This window comes from Salvelinus alpinus, chromosome 2, assembly GCF_045679555.1.
Source record: "Salvelinus alpinus chromosome 2, SLU_Salpinus.1, whole genome shotgun sequence".
In the NCBI taxonomy this organism is placed as follows: Eukaryota; Metazoa; Chordata; class Actinopteri; order Salmoniformes; family Salmonidae; genus Salvelinus; species Salvelinus alpinus.
Window position 1 is genome coordinate 114,266,602 of NC_092087.1, and position 9,151 is coordinate 114,275,752.

Here is a 9,151-nt window from a genome sequence, read left to right on the forward strand (position 1 = left end):
AAAAAGCTTATTTGGGGTTCTGATGGGGTACAACAGTTGAACTAAGCTCATGAAGCATGTGTTATATTCTTCAACAATCAATGGCTATATATAAAACATTTAAAAGTCACAATATGGATGTAGCAATTGCAGATTTCCGCTTTAACACCACACATCAGTTCAACAACCGCAGAGTTTGTGCCTCTGTATTTAAGACAGTACTTACTAGTGTTAATCGGGGAACAGTTTCTCAAAACCATCTTATGGCTAAGTTCATCCGTAGAACCATTGGATGCATTAAGATGCGTTTGGGAAACCGGGCCCAGATATCCAGTTTCCTCCTCTTCCTTCTTTTTCGATGTAACAGTCATCTCTCCTTCCTCCTCTTTCACTCCATAAACTGCATCCTCCTCTCCTTTTACTTGTTCCTCTTCTTTAACTGAAACGTCTTTCTCTTTTCTTTCACTGTAACTGTCATGTTTTGTCTTTGATCATCATGTCTTGTCCCTGTGCTTCCCTCTGCTGGTCTTATTAGGTTCTTTCCCTCTTTCTATCCCTCTCTCTCCTCCTCCCTCTCTCCCTCTCCCGCTCTCTCTCTCTATCGTTCCGTTCCTGCTCCCAGCTGTTTCTCATTCTCCTAACGACCTCATTTACTCTTTCACACCTGTCCCCTATTTTGCCCTCTGATTAGAGTCCCTATTTCTCCCTCTGTTTTCCGCTTCTGTCCTTGTCGGATTCTTGTTTGATGTTTGCTGTTCTGTGTCCTTGTTCCGCCCTGTCGTGTTTTTGCCTTCTTCAGATGCTGCGTGTGAGCAGGTGTCTATGTCAGCTACGGCCTGTGCCTTCCTGAAGCGACCTGCAGTCTGTGGTCGCGTCTCCAATCGCTCCTCTCTACTGACGAGAGGATTTCAGTTTCCTGTTTTGGATTTACCTTTGATAATATCCAGGAGAATCATTGTTTGTTTAAGACTGGAATAAAGACTCTGTTTCTATTACGTCGCTTTTGGGTCCTCATTCACCAGCATAACAGTAACAGCCTCACCCTCTACTTGTTTTTGTATTGTAACATCCTTCTCTCCCTCCTCTTTCAGCCACAGACCCTCTATCTCTTCCTCCTCTCCTTTTACTGTAACATCCTCCTCCTCTTTCACTCTGAAGGCATCTTTTTCTTCTTTAACTGCAACGTCCTTCTCTTCTTCTTTCACAGTAACGGCCTCACCCTCTACTTCTTGTTTTACTGTGATATCCTCCTCTCCTTTAGCAGGAGAGTAGCTTAGTGACCTCATGGTCGGAGATGTTAGCTAGCTAGGCTAATGCTAACTTAACCAGCCCGCTAGCTGACTAATAACAACACCGTAAATATGAAATTAAATCGGATAACTAACTAGACGATAGAAGAGGGTTTTAAACACAGTGGCTAATATACACGAAAGCGTCTAAAGAGCTTTGTTGGCTCGTCTATTTTGTCTAGCAAGCTACCGAGGTGGCGGACTAACTGTTGCTGCTGTTGAAAGAAGCGTTCCGTCCACTAGATTAGACGTCACACCATCAGCATTGCCTTTAAGTCGCAGACCGCCATCTGTTGACTGTTGAACGCAGTTGACAAAAAGTGTAGGAAGCATGAGTTTATACTCACCATTGTAACAACACAGTGTGGTTAAAAACGTAGTAACTTAGTTGTGTTCACGATCTGGTTCCCTATAAGTACAAACAGTTATGTTTTTGCGTTATTACATATTTTTTTTTACTTATGTACGGAAATCCTCTAAACTAACCACAATGAACTATTTCTCAAAGTCATATGGCGGATCTACTCGGTAGCACAGAGTTTGTAGCTCGGTGGCTAGCTCAAGCTTGCTAACGTTAGCCACACCTCATGCTTTCCATGTACTGTGTGGTTGTGTTATCAAGTGGGAACCCGTTAGCACGGTAGGCTCTGGTGACTTCTTGCCATGGGCTCAAAACAAAAGAGAAAATCACACCTGCTTGCTCCATTTTGTTTTGTCAACTTTTCGATATGGATGTTATGTTTGATACCGGAGGTACGAGGCCTTGAAAGCAGTAAACTTCAAAGCAGTGTGCTGATGCCTGTATCACTTTATCAGCAGCATGTCATCAATGACGTCTGAAGCATCGTTTCATCGAACAACCACCTGATTGGTTTGGTATTGGGCTTGTTCGACATTGCAGGCGACTGACTGATCTACAAATCACCTTACATCATAAATAACTACTCATTATTATTTATAAATCAGTCAGCCAGTGACTATTTACCCACAATTCAGCATGGATTTCATGCTCTCGGACACGGCCAGTGGTTTAGTAGATGACGCGCTAGGGCGTGTGGGACGTCATCTATAATAATGTGACTGTTCTACATTCTGTGTTGCTCAAACCTGTTGAACCTACATTACCGTTCAAAAGTTTGGGTTCAATTAAAAAATGTCCTTGTATTCCATGAAAACATACATGAAATGAGTTGCATAATGAATATGAAATATAGTCAAGACGTTGACAAGGTTATAAACAATGATTTAGAATTGGAATAATAATTGTGTCCTTCAAACTTTGCTTTCGTCAAAGAATCCTCCATTTGCAGCAATTACAGACCTTTGGCATTCTAGTTGTCAATTTGTTGAGGTAATCTGATTTCACCCCATGCTTCCTGAAGCACCTCCCACAAGTTGGATTGGCTTGATGGGCACTTCTTACGTACCATACGGTCAAGCTGCTCTCACAACAGCTCAATAGGGTTGAGATCCGGTGACTGCTGACCACTCCATTATAGACAGAATACCAGCTGACTGCTTCTTCCCTAAATAGTTCTTCCATAGTTTGGAGCTGTGCTTTGGGTCATTGTCCTGTTTGTAAAGGATGGTTTTGTTCTCTTTTAACATAAATATATGTTGTTAATCTAGGGTGTCGACTGTGTAAACCACAAGGTTGAGACAAGATGGAAAAATGCTGAATAACAAGAAAACAGGAACTGAGGAATGTGTAGGGAAAATGCTGCATAACAAGAAAACAGGAATGGAGGAATGAGTAGAAACCAACAAATCAGCTCAATCTTCACAAGAACCATTCCGGACATTTCAATCCTGAGTGCTGTGACTGGACACCACCGATAGGCTAGCAAGTTTAAAACCACGCTAAGCCTCTACTGTGACAGGCCAACTCTAAAGTTGGAACTAACTCTGGAACAGTATAAAAGAAGATGTCTGTACTATTTCAGTCAGTTCTCTGCTTTACCCTGCGTGGTGATACAGTGAACCCGTATATACGAAAATTGCATTTACCATTTATCACTTGTGTTAAATAAAGATAATTATAGTATAATCAGTGACTCTGAATCACATTATATCCTGATACCAGATTTGATTGACGCAACCTTTAACATGTTGTAGGAGAAAATTTGCTCCAATTAAACACCGTCCACATGGTATGGCATGGCGTTACAAAATGGAGTGATAGCCTTCCTTCTTCAAGATCCCTTTTACCCTGTATAAATCTTCACTACCACCAAAGCACCCCCAGACCACCACATTGCCAGACAGAAGGCATCAAGCACTCCTCCAGCATCTTTTCATTTTTTATGGATCTCACGAATGTTCTTGTTTGTGATCCGAATACCTCAAACTTAGATTAGTCTGTCCATAACACTTTTTTCCAATCTTCCTCTGCCCAATGTCTGTGTTATTTTGCCCATCTTAATCTTTTATTTTAAACGGTCTGAGATATGGCTTTTTCTTTGCAACTCTGCCTAGATGGGAACACAGATACTGGACAGAGGGACTCTGCCTAGAAGGCCAACATCCCGGAGTCGCCTCTTCACTGTTGACGTTGAGACTGGTGTTTTGCGGGTACTATTTGATAAAACTGCCAGTTGAAAACTTGCGAGGCGTCTGTTTCTCAAATTAGACACTAATGTACTTGTCCGTTTGCTCAGTTATGCACTGGGGCCTCCTTATATTCTGGTTAGAGCCAGTTTGCGCTGTTCTGTGAAGGGAGTAGTACACAGCGTTGTACGAGATCTTCAGTTTCTTGGCAATTTCTCGCATGGAATAGCCTTCATTTCTCAGAAATAGAATAGACTAACGATTTTCTGAAGAAAATTATTTGTTTCTGGCCATTTTGATCAATTAGCCTTTTAAAATAATAAACTTGGAGAATATAAACTATAGAATATATTTTGATTTGTTTAACACTTTTTTTGGTTACTACATGATTCCATATGAGTTATTTCATAGTTGTGTTATCAACAATGTAGACAATAGTTCAAATAAAGAAAAAACATTGAATTTGTAGGTGTGTCCAAACACTTGACCGGTACTGTACATGCATTGTGGAGAAGAACTGATCCTAAATCTGTACAAAGGCATAACATCTACAGCAGGAATAACTGTCTGTGTTAGAGAACATATAAAACGAACTGATCCTAGATCTGTACAAAGGCATAACATCTACAGCAGGAACAACTGTCTGTGTTAGAGAACATATAAAACGAACTGATCCTAGATCTGTACAAAGGCATAACATCTACAGCAGGAACAACTGTCTGTGTTAGAGAACATATAAAACGAACTGATCCTAGATCTGTACAAAGGCATAACATCTACAGCAGGAACAACTGTCTGTGTTAGAGAACATATAAAACGAACTGATCCTAGATCTGTACAAAGGCATAACATCTACAGCAGGAACAACTGTCTGTGTTAGAGAACATATAAAACGAACTGATCCTAGATCTGTACAAAGGCATAACATCTACAGCAGGAACAACTGTCTGTGTTAGAAAGGCCCAGCTGGATTGAATTGAGCTGTTTAAATGACATATTTGAATGTCAAATGATTTGTTCTGTTTGTCAATACAAGACAGGGTCTGTGGAGGCTTGGACTATCAGTGGGAGAATTGGGGGAGAATTTGACATGTATTAGTGATAGATTTTTGGAGGGACCCTTGTCACTACAGCCAATCAGTGAGCAGCTTCCCTTCCCCCACATATCAGGCAGTTCTGTTACTCACGACACTTCCTGCTTTCCTAAACAAGGGAAAAGCCCACTGAACTAAAGCCATTTTTTACAATTAGGAAATAATATGTCATGTTTTACTGGTACCTCAGCCAGCATTGTGAATGGTTAGGAAATAATATGTCATGTTTTACTGGTACCTCAGCCAGCATTGTGAATGGTTAGGAAATAATATGTCATGTTTTACTCGTACCTCAGCCAGCATTGTGAATGGTTAGGAAATAATATGTCATGTTTTACTGGTACCTCAGCCAGCATTGTGAATGGTTAGGAAATAATATGTCATGTTTTACTCGTACCTCAGCCAGCATTGTGAATGGTTAGGAAATAATATGTCATGTTTTACTGGTACCTCAGCCAGCATTGTGAATGGTTAGGAAATAATATGTCATGTTTTACTGGTACCTCAGCCAGCATTGTGAATGGTTAGGAAATAATATGTCATGTTTTACTGGTACCTCAGCCAGCATTGTGAATGGTTAGGAAATAATATGTCATGTTTTACTGGTACCTCAGCCAGCATTGTGAATGGTTAGGAAATAATATGTCATGTTTAACTCGTACCTCAGCCAGCATTGTGAATGGTTAGGAAATAATATGTCATGTTTTACTCGTACCTCAGCCAGCATTGTGAATGGTTAGGAAATAATATGTCATGTTTTACTGGTACCTCAGCCAGCATTGTGAATGGTTAGGAAATAATATGTCATGTTTTACTGGTACCTCAGCCAGCATTGTGAATGGTTAGGAAATAATATGTCATGTTTTACTGGTACCTCAGCCAGCATTGTGAATGGTTAGGAAATAATATGTCATGTTTTACTCGTACCTCAGCCAGCATTGTGAATGGTTAGGAAATAATATGTCATGTTTTACTGGTACCTCAGCCAGCATTGTGAATGGTTAGGAAATAATATGTCATGTTTTACTGGTACCTCAGCCAGCATTGTGAATGGTTAGGAAATAATATGTCATGTTTTACTCGTACCTCAGCCAGCATTGTGAATGGTTAGGAAATAATATGTCATGTTTTACTCGTACCTCAGCCAGCATTGTGAATGGTTAGGAAATAATATGTCATGTTTTACTGGTACCTCAGCCAGCATTGTGAATGGTTAGGAAATAATATGTCATGTTTTACTCGTACCTCAGCCAGCATTGTGAATGGTTAGGAAATAATATGTCATGTTTTACTGGTACCTCAGCCAGCATTGTGAATGGTTAGGAAATAATATGTCATGTTTTACTGGTACCTCAGCCAGCATTGTGAATGGTTAGGAAATAATATGTCATGTTTTACTCGTACCTCAGCCAGCATTGTGAATGGTTAGGAAATAATATGTCATGTTTTACTCGTACCTCAGCCAGCATTGTGAATGGTTAGGAAATAATATGTCATGTTTTACTGGTACCTCAGCCAGCATTGTGAATGGTTAGGAAATAATATGTCATGTTTTACTCGTACCTCAGCCAGCATTGTGAATGGTTAGGAAATAATATGTCATGTTTTACTCGTACCTCAGCCAGCATTGTGAATGGTTAGGAAATAATATGTCATGTTTTACTGGTACCTCAGCCAGCATTGTGAATGGTTAGGAAATAATATGTCATGTTTTACTCGTACCTCAGCCAGCATTGTGAATGGTTAGGAAATAATATGTCATGTTTTACTCGTACCTCAGCCAGCATTGTGAATGGTTAGGAAATAATATGTCATGTTTTACTGGTACCTCAGCCAGCATTGTGAATGGTTAGGAAATAATATGTCATGTTTTACTCGTACCTCAGCCAGCATTGTGAATGGTTAGGAAATAATATGTCATGTTTTACTCGTACCTCAGCCAGCATTGTGAATGGTTAGGAAATAATATGTCATGTTTTACTCGTACCTCAGCCAGCATTGTGAATGGTTAGGAAATAATATGTCATGTTTTACTGGTACCTCAGCCAGCATTGTGAATGGTTAGGAAATAATATGTCATGTTTTACTGGTACCTCAGCCAGCATTGTGAATGGTTAGGAAATAATATGTCATGTTTTACTCGTACCTCAGCCAGCATTGTGAATGGTTAGGAAATAATATGTCATGTTTTACTCGTACCTCAGCCAGCATTGTGAATGGTTAGGAAATAATATGTCATGTTTTACTCGTACCTCAGCCAGCATTGTGAATGGTTAGGAAATAATATGTCATGTTTTACTGGTACCTCAGCCAGCATTGTGAATGGTGTCTGAGGCTGTGACATACTAGACCAGGGCAGTAAATCTAATACTTAGGTGTTTTTAGTCAGGCATGAAAGGTCTGGGGTGGTTCTGTGGTTATAAGTTACATCTCTGGTACACTGGCAGGGTCTGAATCAAACCCAATGTCCACCTGGTACACTGGCAGGGTCTGAATCAAACCCAATGTCCACCTGGTACACTGACAGGGTCTGAATCAAACCCAATGTCCACCTGGTACACTGGCAGGGTCTGAATCAAACCCAATGACCACCTGGCACACTGACAGGGTCTGAATCAAACCCAATGTCCACCTGGCACACTGACAGGGTCTGAATCAAACCCAATGTCCACCTGGCACACTGACAGGGTCTGAATCAAACCCAATGTCCACCTGGTACACTGACAGGGTCTGAATCAAACCCAATGTCCACCTGGTACACCGACAGGGTCTGAATCAAACCCAATGTCCACCTGGCACACCGACAGGGTCTGAATCAAACCCAATGTCCACCTGGCACACTGACAGGGTCTGAATCAAACCCAATGTCCACCTGGCACACTGACAGGGTCTGAATCAAACCCAATGTCCACCTGGTACACTGGCAGGGTCTGAATCAAACCCAATGTTAAGGGGAGGGAAGATTGGTCAGGAGGGTGATGATTATTGTTGTTCTCCTGCCTGATTGTTATGCAACAACACTGTTTACAAAAGTTTTGTTAAAGAACAAGTTGTTGTTTGTGTCACACTGCTTTGCTTTATCTTGGCAGGTCGCAGTTGTAAATGAGAACTTGTTCTCAACTAGCCTACCTGGTTAAACTATCATTATGACATCATGGCCACCTGGTTAAACTATCATTATGACATCATGGTCACCTGGTTAAATAAAGGTGCATTTTTTATGTTTTTTGTATTTTTAAATGTTTTTTACTACATTAACAATGTCTACACTGTATTTCTGATAAATGTTATGTTATTTTAATGGACAAAAAATTTGTTTTCTTTAAAAAACAAGGACATTTCTAAGTGACCCCAAGCTTTTGAACGGTAGTGTACATCTACATGATGTATTGTTACACCATGTAGGAGCAGTATAGACCTAGTCTGTTAATTATATACATCTATATGATGTATTGTTACACCATGTAGGAGCAGTATAGACCTAGTCTGTTCATTATATACATCTACATGATGTATTGTTACACCATGTAGGAGCAGTATGGACCTAGTCTGTTCATTATATACATCTACATGATGTATTGTTACACCATGTAGGAGCAGTATAGACCTAGTCTGTTCATTATATACATCTACATGATGTATTGTTACACCATATAGGAGCAGTATAGACCTAGTCTGTTCATTATATACATCTACAGGATGTATTGTTACACCATGTAGGAGCAGTATAGACCTAGTCTGTTCATTATATACATCTACATGATGTATTGTTACACCATATAGGAGCAGTATAGAACTAGTCTGTTCATTATATACATCTACAGAATGTATTGTTACACCATGTAGGAGCAGTATAGACCTAGTCTGTTCATTATATACATCTACATGATGTATTGTTACACCATGTAGGAGCAGTATGGACCTAGTCTGTTCATTATATACATCTACATGATGTATTGTTACACCATGTAGGAGCAGTATAGACCTAGTCTGTTCATTATATACATCTACATGATGTATTGTTACACCATGTAGGAGCAGTATAGACCTAGTCTGTTCATTATATACATCTACATGATGTATTGTTACACCATGTAGGAGTAGTATAGACCTACAGTAGCTAGCTACTTATTTAGATTTAGTTTGACTTAATGTAACTGCCTTAAATGTGCTTAAATGTGATGTAGTAAACATGTTTTATTCACCCTAATCAATCAAGACTTTATTGTCTTTGTATGTGTC

The 9,151-nt window shown here is 39.9% G+C and overlaps 1 protein-coding gene and 1 pseudogene across 1 annotated transcript in view; one reads left to right on the top strand and one right to left on the bottom strand.

The window, feature by feature from the left end:
* Nucleotides 1-9,151, bottom strand: part of LOC139549976 (parathymosin-like) — a 253,145-nt gene that overhangs the window by 175,709 nt on the left and 68,285 nt on the right. The gene's annotated exons all lie outside the window — the stretch shown is intronic.
* Nucleotides 1-9,151, top strand: part of LOC139552456 (zinc finger protein 585A pseudogene) — a 100,809-nt pseudogene that overhangs the window by 43,530 nt on the left and 48,128 nt on the right.